General features: G+C 41.7%; 1 protein-coding gene and 1 pseudogene across 5 annotated transcripts in view; one reads left to right on the top strand and one right to left on the bottom strand.

Annotated features, from left to right (window-relative positions):
- ROR1 (receptor tyrosine kinase like orphan receptor 1) overlaps positions 1-23,127 on the bottom strand; it is a 411,219-nt gene that overhangs the window by 104,270 nt on the left and 283,822 nt on the right. The gene's annotated exons all lie outside the window — the stretch shown is intronic.
- LOC309842887 (protein S100-A10 pseudogene) lies at positions 21,212-21,821 on the top strand (annotated as a pseudogene). The gene has a single exon. The product of its transcript is annotated as a protein S100-A10 pseudogene (transcript).

Raw genomic sequence — 23,127 nt, 5'->3', positions numbered from 1 at the left:
GGAGCTGCGTTGGTCCTAGGGTCACCCCAAAGTGGGTACTGTGCCAGCCCCACCCAGCCCAAGAGTGGACAAGGGGCAGTTTTCCCCAAAGGAGAAGCAAGCTGCTCTTGTCAAATGAAGGATGAATGGCCCCTGGACAGGCAAGAACAGCAGATGTCCCTTACCTTACTGAATCAAATTCCTCACCACTTACTTACTACTACTACTAATAACTGTCCTTCACTGGTCAGGCACCAGACTGTAACCCCATTAGCAACTGCCAGGCAGCAACTGAGCTCAGCTTATTAACCTGATCTCCACTGAAGTGAGCCAGGCCTGGGGGCAGAGCTACAAAGGAGAGCTTACAAATCTCTGGACACAGCATTTTAATACCACAGGGGATTTTTCCCTTTCCCACAAATTGTGTTAACCCTTCAGGAACAGGGGGGCAACCCAGCGTAGAGCTCATTAGTGGCTTTCCTTTAGAGCTCTTCAAAGAGGCCCTGTCAATTGCCAACATGATTTTTCTTAATATTGTGCAGACGGCAGGCTAATCCATCTTCAAATGATCTAATTGCATCTAACTTTCTCTTAAGAAACACTGCGTGGAGTTGCAAAGTCTTAATTGTGGGGTGTATGCTGAATGTCTCCAAGATGACAGAGCCAAGCACTCAGACCAAAGCTGGGGAATTTCCAGTGGAAACTTTTGGGGGAAGGAAATGGAAGGTGACGAGGGGCGAACGGGGAAGCCTCATCAGGCCCAATTCTTGGATCCCAGGGCTCTTAAAATTGAAGAAAATGCCTCAACCTACCACCTAGGAATTTCCACTGGGTGCTTGTGGAGGTTCCATCTGTGCCATCAAAGACCCACACTTCCCTCTGTGATGGAGGGAATGGGTAAAATAAAGGGGCACATGGAGGGGAAGAGGCAGGCAGAGGAGTTGTTGGGCGCTTCTGACCAGCTGGGCCAGAATAAGGACCTAAGTAGACAATATTTTCTAAGAGGTTCCCCCAGACATTCCACTCTTTTAGCTGAGTAACACCTTGCAAAGGGCCTAATGAAATAAAAGAGTTACATAGAGGAGGTAAGCTAACCAAAGTAGGGCTGGGGTGTGGGGCTGCGGGGGTAGGGCTATGGGGGGGCCGGGGGCGGAGCCAGGAATCACACTACCTCCAGTGTTGGTGGGAGAGGGCACGCAGAAGCAGGTGAGGTTAGTGCAAATACCAAAGGGTCTCTTTAACTGAGCATTTCTTTAAAACATCGCTTATTTATCCTGTGTATTCCTCACAACGACTCTAGAGGGTTTCAGTCGCTTTTGGAGCATGTATTCGGGAGAGCTGAGGCTCCCAGATGAGGCATCTGGGACAACTGGTGGCTGGCAGAGCAGGGAGCCGGACTTCTGACTCCAAAGTGGACACCACTAGCTGAGCCCCTCCCTCAGACACAGCAGGAGGGTACTGCGGGGCTGAGTCAGGGTCAAAGGCAGGCTGCCCTCCTGCCCAGATTGCTGGCATGTGTAGGTGGGAGGGAACACATCTCTCCCATTCCCTGGCAGGCCTGGGGGAATTACCATTTTTACTAGGATGAAGTCATATATTCAACAATAACATGGTTTCTGTCAACATCAGGCCTTTAGGCCTTTGTTCTGTCCTCCCCCACAAACATATTTATATTGGCCCCAGCGAACAACATCCCACTTTCCATTTGCATTTGCCATCCCTTATGTCTCATCTAGTACCCAGTACACAGGAAATCGGGCTGTAAAGGAACTGGCGGTAACCCTAAGGCCCTTTATTAATTCCATTTTCCAGTCCCGAGTGGCAGTGAGAACTGGGAGGGCTTACCAGGTTCTTGCACCAGAGCCCTTCTTTCTTGGACATCGGCCCACATTCCCCTCTTAATCCAGGGCTCCAAAAGGAGTCTCTGAAGGCCATTTATATACACCGGCTCTGAAAGAAGAAGCCATAGAAAGCCGACCCCTAATAAGATGAACACTAGCAAACTTCCATCGAGGGCCTGTTATGTGCTAGGCACTGTGCTAAGTGAATTACACACATTATCGCACGTAATCTTCACAGTCCTTTTGAGTGGATGCTATTATTACCCACATTTTCACAGAAGAGAAAACTCACTTACTGGTTCTTCCAACCCCAGAAGTTTCTCTACTCTAAGGCAGTCACAGCAATAGTGTGTTCTGGGACTCACCCACTGAATGTCTGGAGAGTAAGGAAGTGTCCTCTTGGCATGAGGGGGAGGGGACTCGAAGGTGGGTGGTTCTATTCAGATTGTGAAACCACAGACCAAAACAGTGTGTGAAATAGGGAAGCAAAAATGTGTTAGGAGAGCGGAAAGGAAATTCCTTCCGGGTAGGCTCTGCCAGCTAAGAGAGGAGGGAATAGCGTTTAACTGTCTTAACTGTTGGTTTCGGTTTAGGTCATGATCTCGGTTCTTGGGATTGAGTCCCCCCCAGGCTCCGTGCTCAGTGTGAAGTCTGCTTCAGGTTCTCTCTCCCTCTGCCTCCCCACTCTAAAATAAATAAATGAAACCTTTAAAAAATAATAAAAAGGTGGGGCGCCTGGGTGGCTCAGTGGGTTAAAGCCTCTGTCTTCGGCTCAGGTCATGATCCCAGGTCTTGGGATCAAGCCCCGCATCGGCTCTCTGCTCAGCAGGGAGCCAGCTTCCTCTTTCTCTCTGCCTGCCTCTCTGCCTACTTGTGATCTCTGTCTGTCAAATAAATAAGTAAAATCTTTAAAAATAATAATAATAATAATAAAAAGGAGAGAACACTTTCTCATTGGCTGGCTCCTCTTCTCTTTGAACATGGCCAATTACTGCAGCCCACTGAACTCTACTTCTCCCTCCCCTGCTGGAGGTCAAGGCAGCTCTAAGAGGCCAAGCGTTCTAGTTGACCAGAAAGTGAGAGACTTCTATTCTCCTTATCCTATGAGAATCAGAGTCATATCCACGTCTCTCCCTCTATAGATCCCACTCAACCCTGGCGATGGAGAAGCCTAGATGAAGGGGGAATCAGTACTCTGCTTCCTCAATGAGCCTCAAAGGTTTGTGAGTGTGCGCTTGGGGGTGTGTAGCTCTGTCCTACACAGGCATGTCTTCCAGGCATTTTGTGTACATTTTCTCATTTGATTTCCTTTCTTCTGTTTACTTTTAGTTAATTAACATAATCTTCACACTTACCTCCTCTCCAGGCATCTCAGAACTTCTCACTTCTTTATAATCCTCCTAACCCTACCCTAGCCCAAGTCACCAAACCACTTACTTTCCCTCCTTTTTTTTTTTTTTTAAATGAATATGTATTATTTGTTTTAGGGATACAGGTCTGTGAATCATTAGTCTTACACAATTCACAGCACTCACCATAGCACATACCCTCCCCAATGTCCATAACCCAATTACCCCATCCCTCACACCCCCTCCTTCACTCTAGCAACCCTCAGTTTGTTTCCTGAGATGGAGACTTATGCTTTGTCTCCCTCTCTGGTTTTATCTTGTTTCATTTTCCCTCCCTTCCCCTATGATCCTCTGTTTTGTTTCTCAAATTCCTCACACCAGTGAGATCATATGATAATTGTTTTTCTTTGATTGACTTGTTTTGCTTGGCATACTACCCTCTAGTTCCATCCACGTCATTGCAAATGGCAAGATTTCAGGTTTTTTGATGGCTGCATAGCATTCTATTGTATACGTATACACTACATCCTCTTTATCTACTCATCTGTTGGTGGACATTTGGTCTCTTTCCATAGTTTAGTTATTGTGGACATTGCTGCTATAAACATTGGGGTGCAGGTGCCCATTTGGATCACTACATCTGTATCTTTGGGGTAAATACCCAGTAGTGCAATTTTTGCTGGGTCATAAGGTAGCTCTATTTTCAACATTTTGAGGAACCTCCATGCTGTTTTCCAGAGTGGTTGTACCAGCTTGCATTCCCACCAACACTGTAGGAGGGTTCCCCTTTCTCCGCCTCCTCGCCAACATCTGTTGTTTCCTGACTGGTTAATTTTAGTGATTCTAACTACAAACCACCTACTTTCTATGTCTGGACTAGTGCAACAGCTTCCTTCCGCTAGTCCTCCAGCCTCCTATGCCTGCTCTATTCTCCTCACAGCTGCCAGAGTGCTCTTCTGACTGTATGTTAGAGCTTGTCACTCCTTCAGCGAAAACCCTGCCATGGCTCTCATCACTCTTGGAATGAAGTCCACAAGGAATGAATGTCCACAAGGCGCTGCAGGATTTGGCTCCTGCTTACCTCTCCAACGTCACCTCACACCCCCACTGCCACTCACCCATTTTCAGTCACATTGGCCTCCTTCCCATTCCATGATAGTGTCAAAGCCTTTACTTCTTCAGGGTTTTTGTTTTTGCTATTCTTTTACGTAAAACAATCTTCCCCAGTTCTTAACAAGACTGGCTCATTCCATTGCCCAGATGTTGGCTCAAATGTCAGCTTCTCAGGAGGAAACCTTTGCTCCCCAACTGTTAAAGCAGTTCTGTTCCTTCACCCAAACAATTACAGTTCACCCAATCTCCTTCCTTTTTATTTCTGTTCTGTGTTTATTGCCTACTTCTCACACTAGAACTGAGTTCCATGAGGACCAAAAACTTGCCCGGTGTTGTTCATCAATATATCCCTGAAGCCTTGGCCTCGTACATAGTGATAGCTCAATTCATCTTTATTGAATTAGCAAGTAAATAGTTCAGTGTTAGCAAATGAACTTTCCTAAGGACTCCTAGGGTAGACATCTCAGGATATCCTCATTGCGTAGCTCGAGAAACTGAAGCTCAAAGGCAGGGCCAGGATTCAAACCCAGGTCTGCACAGCTCCTATGCCAAGCTTCTTGTTACTACACCATAACTGACTCAAGGTCATCGCAACACAAGAAAGATACATACTATAACACAGATGAACCCTGAAAATGTTATGCAAAATGAAAGAAACCAGACACGAAAAGCTACATACTACATGATTCCATTTCTATCAAGTGTCCAGAAGAGGCAAATCCATGGAGACAGAAATTGGATTAGTGGTTGCCAGGGGTAGGGGGCAGAGAGAGATGAGGAGCGAGTGCCTCCTGGGCACACAGTTTCCTTTTGGAAAGATGAAAGGTTCTGCAACTAGATTGTGGTGATGGTTGCACAACACTGGGAATGTACTAAGTGCCACTTAACCGTAGACTTTAAAAACTCTTGAAATGGTAGATTTTATGTGTATTTTACCACAGTTATAGCATTGACAAAATGCAAGGAAGATCTCCCAGAACAGGCAGGTACCCCTAGCCATTTGGAGGCCAAGGCAGACAACCTCTCAAAGCTCTGGCCTCCTGGTCCCTCCACTGAGCCTGGTAGCAGACATAGGACCAGGGCTGCCTCCTCCCACCATCCTGAGTCTCTGCAGGACCTCCCTATGGGCCTGGAGGACTGTTGCAAAATTAACCCTAATCTAAAAGAAAAACATTTCACTTTGCAAGTTGGTGGTGTTTCTCTTTGCAGTTTACCCATTCGCTTTAATCAGGACAATTCCCCCAAACAATCACACACAAACATATATATTTTTAATCCAAGAGGAAACGTAGCCTGCTGAATGCAGCTTTGAAATCCCATCCAACTGCCGCTCCCGTTTTTTGAATTTCTATTTTTAGCCCTAAACTAAAAATGATTCAAAAAACATATTCCGGAGAAATCTGAGTTCTGTAGTGTTTTCCCCAAGGAAAGTCCTTCTGAAACAGAAGTGGGGAAGGAGGAGATGGGGATCGGGGTGGTGCAGTTTGCTGGAAGAGGCCTCCCCCCTCCTTCCAGTCCCAAAGCTAGGACCTCATCCATTTCCCCAGTTTAACAGAATGCTTCTCCTTCTGCCCCCAAACACCGCATCTCCCTGTGCCTTCACCACAGAATGCTTTTCTTGGGTTAGAAAGCCTGACTTCTTGATTTTTTTTCCGTGAATTCAATGAAATCGCCTCAATAACCCTAGGGAAATAGAGGTTTTGGGACTGCTTAGATTGAAGCCATAGTATGGACAGACACTGCCTTTTGCTAGGGAACGTGGTCACCAGGGTAGAATGGGCTCATTGAGGGGCCGTGGCTGAGGACCAGGTCACTGATGAATGAATGAGCAGATGGCACATCATTCATTCAATCAGTTCTGCAACAAACACCTACGAAGTGCCAATCACTGTGCTAAGCCCATGATTTCATTTCAGTGGAACATATTGTTATTCAATTCCTACTGTGCGCTGCTATACACTGCGGACAAAGAGTGAACAAGACACACTGATTGTCACCACTGCTTTGTGATCTAGCTAGATTGTGGAGTGGCACTGTCCTATATGGTAGCTGCGAAACAGGTGTGACTACTGAACAAGTTGAAATGTGGTCAGTGTAATTTGAGAAAATGCCATTTCATTTTTATTTAGTCTTAATGAATTTAAATTTAAATTAAAAATTGAAGCAGCGTGAAATCGTTTTCTGTTAAACACAACATTATTATTTTGGTAGGACTTTATTTTACTTTAATGGCTGCATCACGTAAGATTTTTTTCTTTACCACAATGCATGTATTAAGTGAGTGCATTGTTGCCAAAATCACATACTAATACATTATGAACCTACAAGCTGTAAACAGACTGATTCAGTTCAAGTGATAATTTTTTTTTCTGTATGTCATGTAACATTATAATGTGCTAATTTGAATGCTTTATGCAGACAGCATAAGTTATGGCAAAACCTATGTAAATCATAGCTGGTAATTAAATTGAAATACTATTATTTTCATTATAATGCAGCTAATTCATTTTTCTAGTTCAAAAAATAAATATGGAAAAATTTTAAGTTTCAAATAAAAACATGCTATGATGTAGAACTGAGTGGAGATTACCCAGACAGTAATGGGAAGTAGAGGCTGGAAAAAGAAGCTGCAAAGTTCACGATGAAGGTCAATTGAGCAGAGCCAAAGAAGTTGTTTGTTGTATTAAAAAAAAATAAAGATAATAAAATAGACAACATGGGGAGGCATTTTCTGCAATAACACGTAGTGACTTTGATTTTAAAAAGCATCCCTTTCAGGCCGCTGGGTGGCTCAGTGGGTTAAGCCTCTGCCTTCAGCTCAGGTCATGATCTCAGTCAGGGTTCTGGGGTCGAGGCTCACATCGGCCTCTCTGTTCAGCAGGGAGCCCGCCTCCTCCCCTCTCTCTGCCTGCCTCTCTACCTACTTGTGATCTCTCTCTCTCTTTCTCTCTGTCAAATAAATAAATAAATAAATAAATACCTTTTTTTTTTAAAGGGTTCCTTTCAATAGTCGAAAAAGACTGAATTATCCACCTAAAATCAGAACTAAATGTCCTAACAAACTGGTTTTTTTTTTTTAATAGTTTTCTTTTTTTTTTTTTTTTTAAGATTTTATTTATTTATTTGTCAGAGAGAGAGTGAGCGAGAGCGAGCATAGGCAGACAGAGGGGAAGGCAGAGTCAGAGGGAGAAGCAGGCTTCCTGAGGAGCAAAGAGCCCGATGTGGGACTCGATCCCAGGACGCTGGGATCATGACCTGAGCCGAAGGCAGCTGCTTAACCAACTGAGCCACCCAGGCGTCCCCAAACTGGTTTTTTTATACACAATTTTAACAGAATCTGAGCTTGTAACTTTGACCAAGTATAAAGCCACTTTTAGAGGAAGAGATGGGAAAAGAAATTATTGTTTTAGCAATGGAGAGCCTATAGAATGTAAAACCTTTCTAATAAAATCAAAGATCAATTGATTTATAATTTGAAAACCTGCAGGTACTTTTCTATTGATTTAGATGAGTCAAGAGATAAAAGAGAAACTGGCCAATTAATATCTTAGGTATGTTTACCTTAAGACTTCCAAATTCAGAAAAAAATGTCAATTTTGCAGCCTATAAAACTGAACTCCTTGGGACGCCTAGGTGGCTCAGTTGGTTAAGCAACTGCCTTTGGCTCAAATCATGATCTCAGGGTCCTGGGTGGGATTAAGCCCTACATCAGGCTCCCTGCTTCTCCCTCTCCCTCTGCGCCTTCCACCCCAGTGCTCTCTCTCAAATAAATAAATAAATAAACATCTTTAAAAAAATGTTGAACTCCTGAAGTAGGTTTTTTTTTTTTTAAATCTGTCAAAGAATTTCAGTCAGATATAAAAAAAAAATTAGTTTCTATCATAATGGTACTATGACTAGCTGTTAGGTAAAAATCTAGACTTAGTGGAATCTTAAAATGAGAATGATGGTTTCCTCATTGGCTTTCTCTACTGTATGATACATACTGAAAATATCTGTACTTAGCTTTCTGAAGCAGACTCTCTGAAAAGTGTCATGGATACCGTTGTCAAAACTGTTTTGTATATGCATGCAAATGGAATCACTGCCAGTTTATAGAAATGTTGAAAGGAATCAAGGGCAATGAATTTAACGATTTCATGTTCTTTGCCAGTACTTGTTGATTGAATTGTGGAAGGGTTTTACAAAGATTTACTTTGCTGTTAACTCCAATTCAAGATTTTCTTTGAAACTGAAAGGATGCTTGCCAAATTCTCAATAATCAAAGACAAAAAAATGGCAATATGATTTATATTTTCTCACTGATACCACACTGGATATAAACAAGCTAAACTTGCAGCTCTGAAGAAAGGAAAAGCTTATTGTAACCTAACTAGACAGGTATGAGAATGCATGTTGTAACTGAGGCTTTTCATAATACAAACTAACAGTCAGCTTTTATACACTTAAGATGAATTGGTGTGCAGGAAATTTTAATTTTAACTGGCATAGCGTTGTAATTTGCAAAACCCACTGGAAAATTTTGAAGAAGGCTTTGTTGGTATTGATAAATTTAGTGGGGATTTTCAATTTATGTAATAGACCTCTGAACTCAATATGAATATTAAGTTGATGTAAGATTTAGTAAATTTACATAGTGTGGGTAGACACAGTTTTTTTTTTTTTTAATATTTTATTTATTTATTTGACAGAGAGAAATCACAAGTAGGCAGAGAGGCAGGCAGACAGAGAGAGAGAGGGGAAGCAGGCTCCCTGCTGAGCAGAGAGCCCGATGCGGGACTCGACCCCAGGACCCTGAGATCATGACCTGAGCCGAAGGCAGCGGCCTAACCCACTGAGCCACCCAGGCGCCCAGACACAGTTTTTTTAATTTATTTTTTTCTTTTTTAAGATTTTATTTATTTATTTGACAGAGAAACAGTGAGAGAGGGGACAATAAGCAGCAGGAGCAGGAGAGGGAGAAGCAGGGACCCCACAGAGCAGGGAGCTTGATGTGGGGCTCGATCCCAGGACCCTGAGATCATGACCTGAGCCAAAGGCAGACACTTAACAACCGAGCCACCCAGGCACCCCTAAACACAGTTTAAAAATTGATGTTTATTGCACAAAGTCAAATCAATTCTTCTGGAAAAGATGAATCAGTTTTGGAATGTGGATGTGAATATTAAAAGAAAATAATGTTTTGGTATTTGATTTGGTTACTAGAAAACTTTGAGTACATTTGGAGCAATTTGGGAATGAGAATCTGTTTTTAATTGTTCATTTTATAAAGCATAAGTACAGATCAAGTATTTTGAATGAAAATTTATTATCCAAACTAACATGTGCTATAAATGTAACAGACCTATCAGATTTTGAAGACTTCAAAAAAAAAAATGTATCCCAATACCTTTTAGACTTTATACTGATTTCACATGGAAATTGTAACATTTTGGGTGTAGTTGATTAAAAATATATGCATTAAAATTAATTTTACTTGTTTCTTTTAACTTTTTTTTTTTAATGTGGCTACCAGTAAGTTTAAAATTACTTACATGACTTGCATTGTTTCAAATGGACAACACTGTTCTACAGACACAGATAAATATCACAGTACTCTTCATATTATATTCTAATGGCCTTCGGAGGAAGTTAGGGTTTCAAGTGAGCAAATAGAACATCTACCCAGCCTAGTCTTAGAATAATTAGTAGAGGGTACAGGCATTAGAAGTCAGCTACAAAAATATTAGGTCATCTGCTAAGTAGCAGATGATTGTAGTGATAATACATGAGAGCTTTTCCATTATCTATAGAACACTTTCCATCCCAATGACAAGCATCTGCCCTTGGGTTACCTCATTGTCAAAGTTCTAGGAGCGGGTTCTTTACTTAAACACTAAGCAAAGGCAAGAGGGTTGAATAACATGGGCTAAACTCAGGTGACCTAAATTGAGCCCAGACTAATCTGCAGAGCCACCAACCATTGGCAATCACTGTGGAATGTATTTACTAAAGATAAATGATGTTCCATGAGTTCACGAGTTAGGTCAGGATGTATCAGTTGATTACCATTTAGTAATAATAATATGATTTATAATGCACATGGTTTCAGTGGCATCTTGTCTCACAGGTGGAATGTGCCTATGTAACCAGCTCACTATGCGACCTCATAGTGAGGTGATGACCTGACCGGCCTTCTTGGTACCCAGGTGCCTCAGATGCATGCCAGTAGAGCTCAAGACCTGCAGACAAAGGATATCCTGTGCAACCCAGGTGCGGTGGGGAGTTGGGGTCGGGGGAGCTGGCACCTGAGATGTCTGGATCCTGGCACTGCATACCCGTCTCTGGCTGTTGCTGTACTATATCCCTTGTCTATAATAAAACTCCTCCATGAGGATAACCTGTATGAGTGCTGTGAGTTCTTTTGGCCATCAGACAATGTAACTCATGTGTTGTTCATGTAAGGGTTCATCAACTGATTGCCTCCCCAAGAGAGGAGGCAATAAATCAGACTGTCTAAAGCCTAAGCCCTGGAGTCCACCTGCCTGGGCTCAGATGGAGGCTTCATCCTTTGCTGAGTTTCCTCAAGTGAGTGCATTGACTGAATATTTGTGGCACCATAATTTATGGCATCCCAGCCCCCAGCCACTCTCCCCCATTTTATGTGGAAAACTAACCCTCAGCATGATAGTATTAGGAGGTGGGGCATCTGAGAAGTACTTAGGCCATGAAATGAAATCCCATTCAGAAATGGGATTAATGCCCTTACCAAAGGGACCCAGAGAGCTCCCTTATTTGGCCACGTAAGCATGCAGCAAGAAGATCGTCTACAGCCTGGAAAAGGGCTCTCATAAGAACACAACCATGTCGGCACCCAGATACAATCTTCCAGCCTCCAGAACAGAAAGAAATAGATTTCTCTTGTGGATAAGCCACCCAGGCTATGGTACTTTGGTACCTCAGCCCAAACCAAGATAGCAACCTAACTTAATGTGTACAATGGGAAATTAATAGTGCATAGCTCAAAGGATTCAATGAGTTTATCTGAGTGCAGGGTTTTATAAAGTTATCTGGCACAGAACAATACTTAGTGTTTACCACTTAACAGATTCTTAGAGTCCCAAGGAGCAAATTTGTACAAGTTTTCTGTCCTTGTTTTTAGCACCTAGGAGTTCATAAATATTGAGGTCTAGAAACAGAGCATGCCTCTACACAATTAAAAAGAACTAGTAATGACAAGAAGGAGCACGGGGATGATCATTTATCAATTTTCTCATTTTTCTAGAGAGGAAAGTAAAACACCAAGCTACCTTGACAAAACAATGGGATGCTGTAAGATAAAAAAACATGCAAAACAAGTTCTGAAAATTACAGTCACACGAATGTAAGAGATCTTACTCTTGTCCCTTTTTATAACATCTCTTGGGAATTTCACCCTCTTCAAAGCTTTGCCCACTTAGGCAAAGTGACCATTGTGTGTACCCCTTCAGTCCTGACCTCTGTGCTAGCTCCTAATTCTACAACCCAAATTGTCCACTGATGGTCCTCCCCACAGAGTAGGCAAGAATAGCAATGCTGAATATACTGTTTTTCACTCGTGCTTTCCTCCTAGCCTCCCAACACCCTAGCTTTCCAGGGGCATGGAAATCAACGTGGGGTACTGACACTGGTGCTGGGCCTGTTTGCAATCAGATTCATTCCTTGCCTCCCCCCTGCTCTGCTCAGGATCCCCAAGACAGGTGACTTCTGGAGGCTCAATTCTCAAGTTTCCTGTGTCAAGTAGCTTCTTGCAGAGTTCCCCTAATGGAAGGGGCTGGCTGGTGTTTTGAAAGCAGAGAGGAAGGGAGAAGCCAAGTTATATCCCCTCACCTTCTTTCTGCCTAGGGTGATCAGCAGGAACAGCGTCGCATGTGGGCTTGCCTTCATCCCAACCTCCAGAGATGACCCTACCCTTGGGCTCCAGTAAAACCACCTCTTCTCTTTGTCCTTCCAGTCTAGGCATGGCTGAGGCTTCTATCTGTTGCTGACCTTCTGAGCAGCATCACCCACCTTTCAACATTCTCACGATGACTCATAACATGTGACTTACTGTGTTTAAGAGTTGGTTGTTTCTCTTAGAAAACTCTGAGTATACAAATCCGTAGTGAGTCTGTCGCCACAAGTCATACATGCACACCAGTGTCCTTATTTTCCCATGAGCCTTCAGGGTCTGCCAGTCAGACATCAAAGCCATCTGATCAGTGCTTTCAAAACATCCATGGAAGCCATCAGAGGGCTGTCTCCACCATCACATCACAATGCCTCCTGCTGTCATCCCGTTGCTTAGCCTCAGAGGTACTCTGCCCGCAGATAGCTACTTCCCCTCTACCCAGGAAGGCATAATACCTCACCAGTTCATAATTTCCTGGTGGGGAGGCATTGGTGGGGGGGGGCTCCTGCATGGGAATTTTCAGTAAAATTATTCTCACTGATTGATCTAACTGTATAATGTCAAGCTTTGAATGGGCAGCATGTAAGCACAATCAGATAAAAGAGTACTATTAACACCTTAGAGCAGAGAAAAAGAACCCAAGGGTAAATTGCACAAAATTCAGAACTTGAAGAGGTCTTACTTTAATAAAGGTACTAGCAAACTGAATGTCAATGAATCATAAAGCTTAGAGTTAGAAGCACTCTTAGATGACATTGAACTCTAGCTCTTCAGGTTGCAAAGAAAAAACCTGAGCCCCCACACACCCCAAAAGTAAGCCATATGTCCACGGTCACTGGCTAGTAAATGACACAGGAAGGACTAGAACCCAGATAGGTACCTTTTCTTTAGACCCTTGTTTCTCAACATATGTGGACGAGCAGCACCAGCACCTCCGGGGAAAGTTTTAAGAGATGTAGAATGTCAAGCTATAAGCCAGACCTCTGCCTTTAGAGTCTGCACTGTAGAACACCCCCAGCTGACTTGCATACACATTATAATTTGATCCTGACTGGCAGGCCCCGGAGGCTGATGGGAAAATAAGGGCAATTGGTTTACGTGTGTGATGTGTGAATCCAGGTCCATTACTCATTTGTACACTCAGAGCTTTCTAAGAGAAATGAACCACCCTCTGATTCCTCTGGGGCTTTCTAGTCCACCCACAGCCAGAGCTAAGAAAGAGATGTTCTCCATTTCTTGAAAAGTACTTGCTCTGTAACTTACAGCAGGAGCTAATATTGAAACTTATAAACACAGGAAGGAAAAGTGTAAATGATGGAGAATGAGGACTTTTAGATTGGCTTTGCTGCTTGGCACTCACTTGTATGACTTGAAAAAAGCTTCTGAGAACCAGAGCCTGGAACACAGAAGGCACTTGATAAAAATGTGTTGAGTAAATGAATAAAACCTTGTCATACATGGAGAAGAGATTCCAGGACACAGACTCTCAATATCCAAGTTAATACCCATTTGTGGAGCATCTGTGACGTGCATGCTATGTGCTGGGTGAGGTATGGAGATACCTTCATGACTAACTTGTTGACTGAGAAGCTCACGGCCTGCTGGACAAACTTTTAGAATGTGTGTTCCTAGAAAGCAAGAACTTATCTTCCCTCTTCTCTCTTTAAACGTGCCCTGCACACAAAGATAAGCTTTGCCAATATTCACAAGTATCGTTTTAATTGGAAGCTTTCCACACCCCATTCATACAGTGGGAATTGTTGAGTGATGGGGGTCGATTGGGATATGAGAGTTTGGCTTCTCTACCTTCTGTGCTTTTGGATCTATCCCCTACTGGGATTGGGAAATCCTTCTTATCTAATCTCTCCACATTCCCTCCATCTGCCCCTTCTCTGTAGAGCGCTGAGTCTCAGGCCATTTGAGGAAGAGACAGAGGTCAGTTATTTCACTGGAGCAATGGCCCCCCATGTCCTGGGCCAGTTGCTGAGTGACTTCATGGTTTCCCCTCCACAAGGCACCTCCGCCTGTAGACTGCCTGAGTAGCTGTGCTGAAAGTTATCCTTGAGTTTATCTTGAGTTGAAAATTCCATTATCGCTTCCTGGGCTGGGCCCGAGCCCAGCTACACTTCTTCACTGTGGCTGAGACTTGGAAACAGATAAGAGACGGAAAGAATTCATCAAAAGCTGGTCACTCTGTCTTTCGGCAGAAAGGGACTTTAGCCAAATGTCAACAAGAGAAAAGGAAGTAAAGGCTTCAAGGTCTCTTGTTGGGGTTCACAGCAGGGAATGTTGTCTAGAAAGGCTCTGGCTGGAAAGAAGGTATGGCCTCTTAGCTCAAATAGCAATGATGAGTCAACTAGACTTCAATTAAAAAAGAAATTGCAACAATGAGGATGACGATGCCAGGCAAGATTACTAAACTCCTCACATGTGCCAGGCACAGTGCTAGCTACTACGTTACCTGCATCATCGCATTATTTCATTTAATCTTCACAACAACCCTACAAAATAGATACCTTTTTCTTTTTTTTCTTTTTACCATGTCCCTTTTACAAACGGATTCTGCAGGATCTGAAAGAAATACAACTTAAATTCATTGAACTTTATATATTAGGCCCTACACTAGGATTTTTCCCTAAGATACGTGAGACAGTAAATATTATCAGTCAATAAGTATTATCTCATTCACTTAAGGAATAACTACTAAATTCTATCAGGTGTCAGTTACCCTGTATTCACTGTCTCATTACTGCTAACGACAATTCTAGAGACAGATCGTGTCATCACCTTCTCAGAGAAGAGCACCATTAGATGGTCTCCCTTCCTCCTTCCTTCTCTCCTCCCTCCCTCCCTCCCTTTCCTCTTCCCTGCCTCCTCCCCCTCCCTCCTTCAACCTGCCTTCCCTTTCTCTCCTCCCTCCCTCCTTCTCTCTTTCTTCTTTATTCCTAGTGAAGAGTTACTAAATGCTAGCTACATTCTTTTTAATTTTTTAGCTTAAAAAATGCTTTTTAAAACTTTTATTAAATTTATTTATTTTTTTAAAATAAACCTATAATGTATTTTTATCCCCAGGGGTACAGGTCTGTGAATTGCCAGGTTTACACACTTCACAGCACTCACCATAGCACATACCCTCCCCAATGTCCATATCCCCACCCCCCTCTCCCGTCCCCCCTCCCCCCAGCAACCCTCAGTCTGTTTTTTGAGATTGAGTCTTTTATGGTTTGTCTCCCTCCCAATCCCACCTTCTTTCATTTTTTTCTTTTCCTACCTCCCAACAACCCCCCTACATTGCATCTCCACTTCTTCATATCAGGGAGATCATATGATAGTTGTCTTTCTCCAATTGACTTATTTCACTAAGCATAATACCCTCTAGTTCCATCCACGTCGTCGCAAATGGCAAGATTTCATTTCTTTTGATGGCTGCATAGTATTCCATTGTGTGTGTGTATATATATATAAACCACATCTTCTTTATCTATTCATCTGTTGATGGGACATCTAGGTTCTTTCCATAGTTTGGCTATTGTGGACATTGTAAATGCTAGCTACATTCTTGGACTGGGAATAGAATGGTATATGAAGGAGATGAGGTCCTGAGCTCATGAAGCTTATTTTGCAAAAACATAAACAAATGAATAAAAAAAAGACAGTGTTAGGTAGTTGTGATACAACCCCAATCTGACAAAGGCAGCAGACAACAGAGGACAGCACACAACCTTGTGGGTGGTAAAATAAATCACCCAAGGCAGAACCGAGGAGCTAGAAGTCTACTGAATATAGTGCAAGGGAGCTACAGGAAGGACATACAGCAAGGGAGAGACAGTCTGCCAGAGACGCTGTTAGAGACTGTAGTTGGGGGAAGTGAGGAGGGATGAGAATGTATGGAATTTTCCTTTCTTGGTACCTGTGTCAGGTTGTGAGTAACCCACTGGTCAGCGAGGGCCTATGGCTATTTTGAGGTGGATCACCTAAGAGCCTGTTTGCATTCAGCCCTGCGGTCACTGTGGCCCTTCTACCTTGCTCATGTTTCCATGGCTCAAGCCTGTTGCCTAAAAACAGCCTCTCTAGTGGCAAAAACTACCCTGATATATATGAGACAGAGTTATATGACAGAAAGTGCCTGGGAGCTACTGTAGGTTCAGGGTCCTCTGGGGAGGTGACATTTCAGGTGAGAACTGAATAGCAAGACAGAGTCCTGCAAAGACCTCAGAACAAAGCCCTGCAGGCAGAAAGAACTGCTAGCGCAGAAATCCTCAGGCCTGGAGTATTCAAGGAGCGCAGGAGCTGAATGATCAAGGTGGGAGGAGAACAAGGGACAGTCACAGAGGCAGGCAGGGAGCATGGATTTGGGAATCTCTTCCAAATGGAAAGTCCTGGGCAGGGAAGAGGGCCTAACGGGGCAGAAGGTATGTTTCAAAGCTCACTCTGGCCTCTGTGATGAGAAATAGGCTCTGGAAGCAAGGGTGCAAGGAGGTAAGTCTGTACTGAGGCTGTTACAGAATTTCAAAAGAGGGATGATGGTGGCTCAGAGGGGGATGTGGTAGGGAGACGAGAAGGGTGGGTGGCTGGTTGGGAACACTGAAGTGATGCTATGCAAGACCCATTTTTGTGGCCCCAGGATACTGGGTAAGTAGTTTGAGGGCAAAGTTCAGTCTTTGTAGTTTCTGCAGAGGTTGGCTGAGAGCCTGGCATTTTATAGGTAACTAATAAATATTTGTTGAACTGAATCGATGCTTAATGTTCATTGGATTGGATCTGTTTGCCTATCAAAAAGCGCAAGATAGGGACGCCTGGGTGGCTCAGTTGTTAAGAATCTGCCTTTGGCACAGTTCATGATCCCAGGGTCCTAGAATCAAGCCCCACATGGGCTTCTCGCTCAGTAGGGAGCCTGCTTCTCCCTCTGCCTGCCCCTCCCCCTGCTTGTTCTCTCTCTTTCTGAGAGAGAATTTTTATTTTTTTAATTTATAAATAATTTTTATTTATAAATAAATAAAATAAATTTATAATTATAAATTATTATATATAATATATAATATATAATATTATAATTAATTACATAATTATAATTATATATTATATTATATATATAAATTATTTATAAATAAATAAAATCTTAAAAAAAAAACCTCCAGACATACACCAGGAGAAGCTCTAAAGCAACTCCCCCCCGCTTACAGCCCCCATAATATTAAAATTGAAGAAATCAGATGTGAACTAGATCCAATTAAATTTAGCGTTTGTGGAGCATCTTTGATAATATGGGGATCAAAACACCTTCCCTGGAGAGCTGGTTTGGAACACAGAGGTAATATTTGTGAAGAACTCCAGCATACTGCCTTGTTTTGAGGAAGAAGTTCAACAAAGGTAGGCTGTCAAATGGAACAAGGCCCTTGGGCCTCAAAGGCCTTCTAAGACAGCACCCACCCACTATCATCCTTATACAGGGAAGAGAGGGAGGAAGGAAATACGGAATGACAGTAAGGACCTCTAGAAATCTGTTCCTCCACTAATGCAATGAACACGCCAGCAAAAAATCATGAAAATCAACATTTGCAGAACTCTGGAAATTAGTCAAAGGCTTGCAACACTCTGAGGAGCATTTATTCCAGGAAAATAAAAAAAGGCTAAAATTTGGTAAGAACAGTTCTGTGGATTTTTAACATACTCTCTTCTCATTTCCCCCTCCTGAGTTCTGTGGTAACCTTGAAAACCAGCAGCTCCGCCACCACAGCAACTGTGAAAACCAACAGGCTAGCAGTCACTGGAGGGGATAGAAGGGACTGGAATGCCTCAAAATTCCCAACTCTAGAGAATTGGCACTATTTGACCTGTCTAGCAGTATTCTGGAAAGTCCTACTTAGAGGGCTTGTCTTTATTTGACTAGATTCACAACTTCTTAGTGGGAAAAGCCCTAGCCTCAGGATATTTGTTGGAAAAAAACTCATAGTTGCTTGGGGTAACAATACAAGTTGGCCAAAAAGCTCCAAAGCTCAAAGGGAAGATTTAAGGAACAAGAGGTTCACAGGGGGGCTTTAAAATCTCCTATGTATTTCTGGCAAGATAGAAGGATGTGTTCATGTGAGGTGGCTATGTGCATGCCCAGGAAAAACCCGACGAAGCCAGAATCCTCACCTCTGGCTGGAGGAGACTGCGTAAGCATGAAATGGAAGCAAAGGCAGTGTTAAAAATTACGGGACTGCTGAAGGCATGCCCCCAAACACAACCAGAGTGGGAGACTCGGGGGGTTAAGGAAATCTCTGTCCTATCTTAGGTGATCAGTAAACTGAGCAAAGACTTCAGTAGCCATATGTGAGAGGGAAGATAGACTATAGAGAATTATTCTAGGAAAGTCACTAAACAAACAGCAACAACAACAGCACACAGCAACATCAGAGGAGAAGTGATCTGATTAGAGTTGTCACATTACATTATTTAAATGTCCAATTCTCACAGAAAAGGCCCCCAAAGGCCAAAGAAATCTTGATAAAGAAAAACAAAGCTGGAGGTATCACAATTCCAGATTTCAAAATATCCTACAAAGTTGTAATAATCCAAACAGTGTGGTATGGCACAAAAATAGACACACAGATCAAGAGAACAGAATAGAAAGCCCAAAGTTAAACCTATGTTTATATGGTCAATTCATCTATGACTGAGGAGGCAAGACTATACACTGGGGAAAAGACAGTCTCTTCAATAAATGGTGCTGGAAAATCTGAACAGCTACATAGAAAAGAGTGAAATTGGATCACTTTTTAATACACACAAAATAAACTCAAAATGGATTAAAGATCTAAATATGAGACCTGAAACCATGAAAATTCTAGAAGTTACAGGCAGTAACTTCTCTGACACTGGTTATAGCAACATTTTTCTTAACATGTCTCCTCAGGCAAGGGAAACAAAAGTAAAGATAAACTGTTGGGGCTACATCAAAATAAAAAGCTCTTGCAGGGTGAAGGAATGATCAACAGAACAAAAAGACAACCTACTGAATGGCAGAAGATATGTGCAAATAACATATCTGATAAGGGGTTGATATAAAAAATATATGAGAAAGTATACAACTCAACACCAAAGAAAACCCCACAAACAGTCCAATTAAAAACGTGGGCAGAGGGGGCACCTGGGTGGCTCAGTAGGTTAAGCCGCTGTCTTCGGCTCAGGTCATGATCTCAGTGTCCTGAGATCGAGCACCGCATCGGGCTCTCTGCTCAGCAGGGGCCTGATTCCTCCTCTCTCTCTGCCTGCCTCTCTGCCTGCTTGTGATCTCTCTCTGTCAAATAAATAAATAAATAAAATCTTTAAAAAAAAAAAGTGGGCAGAGGACATTTTTCCAAAGAAGACATACAGACAACCAACAGACACATGAAAAGATGCTTAACATCATTAACCATCAGGGAAATGCCAGTTAAAACCACAATGAGATATTACCTCACACCTATCAAAATCTCTAAAATCAAAAAGGAAAAAAAATACAAATGTTGGCAAGGATGTGGAGGAAAGGGAACCCTTGTACGCTGTTGGTGGGAATTTAAATTGGTCCAGCCACTGTGGAAAAGAGTAAGTTTCCTCAAAAACATAAAAATATTATTACCATATGATACAGTCATTCCACTACTAGGTATTTACCCAAAGAAAATGAAAACACTAATTCTAAAGCACATAGGCATCCTACACTTATTGCAGCATTATTTAAAAGGGCCAACTTGTGGAAGCAACCCTAAGCATCCACTGAAAGACAAATGGATAAGGAAGAAGTGGAAGACATATGTGAAATATCACACAGCTATAAAAAGGTTAATAAGATCATGCCATTTGTGACAATGTGAATGGACCTTCAGAGTATAATGCTAAATAAAATAAGTCAGATTGAGAAAGGCAAATACCATATGACTTCACTCATAGGTGGAATAAAAACAACAACAAACAAAAAAATGAGTAAACAAAGAGCGGAATCAGACCTATAAATCAGAGAACAAACTGATTGTTGCCAGAAGGAAAGGGGGTAGGGGCAGAGGTAAAATGGGTAAAGGGTAGTGGGAGATACAGGCTTTCAGTATGGAATGAATACATAATGGGAATAAAAAGCACAGCATAAGGAATATAGTCAATGATATTGCAATAGCATTGTATGGTGAGAAATGGTAGCTACACTTGTGAGCATAGCATAATGTATAAACTTGTTTAAGCACTAGGCTGTATACCTGAAACTAATGTAACAGTGGGTCAACTAAACACACACACACACACACACACACACACACACACGTCCAGTTTTCAATAAAAGGTAGTTCTTTGAAAAGATCAACAAGATTGATTGAATAAACTTTGGCTGACTAGGTAGACTTACCAGAAAAAAAGAAAAGAAAAAAAGAAGAAGAAGACATAAGTTACTGAAATCAGGAATGAAAGAAGAGATACCACTACTGATTTTATAGAAATTAAGAGAAATAATACAGGAAACTAGGAACTATGCCAACAACTTAGATAACCAAGATGAAATAGAGAAATTCTTAGAAAGACAAAACTACTGGAATTGACTCAGGAAGAAACAGAAAATCTGAATAGACCTATAACAAGCAAAGAAGTTGAATTAGTAATCTTGAAACTTCCCATAAAAAAAATTCATGCCTGATGGCTTTACTGGTAAGTTCTACCAAAAACATTTAAAGAATTAACACAAATCCATCAAAAACTCTTAAAAAAAAAAAAAAACAGAAGACAAGGGAATACTTCCCAACTCATTCTAAGAGCCCTGAATTATCCCAGTATCAGAACTAGACAAAGACTCACAAGAAAAGTACAGATCAATACCTTTTGTAAACACAGACACAAAATTCCTCAACAAATTACCAGTAAATGGAATCTAGCAACACATAAAAAGGAATTATAGACCATGACCAAGGGGGAATTATTCCAGGAATGTGAGCTTGTTTAAAAAAAAAAAAAAATCAATCAATGTAGTAGATCACATTAATAGAATAAAGTTTAAAAAAGTGATCATCTCGGCTCACTGGCCGCGCGTCCCACCCAGCCAATCGTCCCTGCTGTGCCTCGGGCCAAGGTTTCAACAGACCTCACCAAAATGCCATCTCAAATGGAATATGCCATGGAAACCATGATGTTCACATTTCACAAGTTTGCTGGTGAAAAAGGCTACTTAACAAAGGAGGACCTGCGAGTACTCATGGAAAAGGAGTTCCCTGGATTTTTGGAAAATCAGAAAGACCCTCTGGTTGTGGACAAAATAATGAAGGACCTCGACCAGTGCCGAGATGGCAAAGTGGGCTTCCAGAGCTTCTTCTCGCTAATCGCAGGGCTCACCATTGCATGCAATGACTATTTTGTAGTACACATGAAGCAGAAGGGAAAGAAATAGGCAATATTGAGCACCACTCCTACCCAATGAGAGTTCTTCCGAAGGGTCTCTTAAGGAATCTGTCACACAGCTTCCCTCTGTATAAAGGATTCCATTGGCAGTTGGGGACCCTCAGAAAATTTACAAATAAAATCCAACCCCCATTTGAGAAGCAGAGAAAGAAAAGTCAGATAAGCTTTTGATTTTTATATTGTTTGCATCCTCTTGCCCTCAATAAACAAATTCCTTTAAAAAAAAAAAAAGTGATCATCTCAATAGACATAGAAAAAGTATTTGACAAAATCCAACACCCTTTCATTATAAAAAAAAAACCACACAACAAAATAAGAATAAAACTTCCACACTCTGATAAAGACATTAAAGAAAAACCCTCTACTAACATCATAAAAGTTTTCCTCTTAGAATAAGGAAAAAGCCCAGAATGTCCATTCTTGCCACTTCTATTTAACATTGTAGTGAAGTTCAATTTCTAGCCACAATAGTTAGGCAGGAAAAAAATAAAATGCATACAGATTGAAAAGGAAAAATTAAAACAATCTCTATGTCAGGTGACATGATCTTATAAGTAGAAAATTATAAAAATCCACCAAAAAAACCTGTTAGAGCAAATAAATGAGCTCAGCAAGGATGCAGAATGCCAGATCAGTACACAAAAATCAGTTTTATCTCTGCAGAAAAGCAATGAATAATCTTAAAATGAAATTTAAAAAGTGAATTTGGTTTCTAACAGTATAAAAAATTATAAAATATTAGAAATAAATTTAACTAATGGGGCTCCTGGGTAGTTCAGTTGGTTGAGCATCTGACTCCTACTTTGGTTCAGGTCATATCTCAGGGTTGTAAGATCAAGCCCTGTGTTGGTCTCTGTGCTGGGTATGGAGCGTGCTTAAGATTCTCCATTTCCATCTCCGTCTGCTCTTCCCCTAAGTCTCTCTCTCTCTCTGAAAAAATGAAAAAGAAAGAAAGAAAGAAAGAAAGAGAGGGAAATTTAACAGAAAAGGAGAAAGTCTTGAATGTTGAAATCTATAAAATATCACTGGAAGAAATTTAATAAATGGAAAGATATGCTGAATTCATGGATTGGAAGATTTAATGTTCTTTAGATGACCATCCTCCTCAAATTAATCTACAGATTCATTGCAATCCTTATCACAACCCTAGCTGGCTTTTAGGCAGAAATTAACAAACTGACCCCAAAGTTCATAAGTAAGTGCAGTAGGTCCCAGAAGAACTCCCCCAGGAAAATCTCAAAAAAGAAGGTCAAGGATAATGTTGTGGAACACGATGATCAGTTTTATGTCTCAACTTGGCATAAAGAGGATGAAGTACTAATGCATGCCATAACAAGAATAAATCCCAAAACCATTTTGCTAAGTGAGAGAAGCCAGAGACACAGGGACAAACAGTATTGTATATGAAATATCTAGAATAGGCAAACTTCAGAAACATGAAGTAGATCAGAGGTTATCAGGGGATGAGAGAAGTTTCTTGATGAGATGATGAGAATGTTCTAAAACAAGATAGTAGTGAGGGTTATACTACTCTGTG

Source organism: Mustela nivalis (genome assembly GCF_964662115.1).
Source record: "Mustela nivalis genome assembly, chromosome: 10".
Taxonomy (NCBI): Eukaryota; Metazoa; Chordata; class Mammalia; order Carnivora; family Mustelidae; genus Mustela; species Mustela nivalis.
Note: the sequence above shows the minus strand (reverse complement) of the source record. Positions and strands in the feature narration are given on the sequence as shown.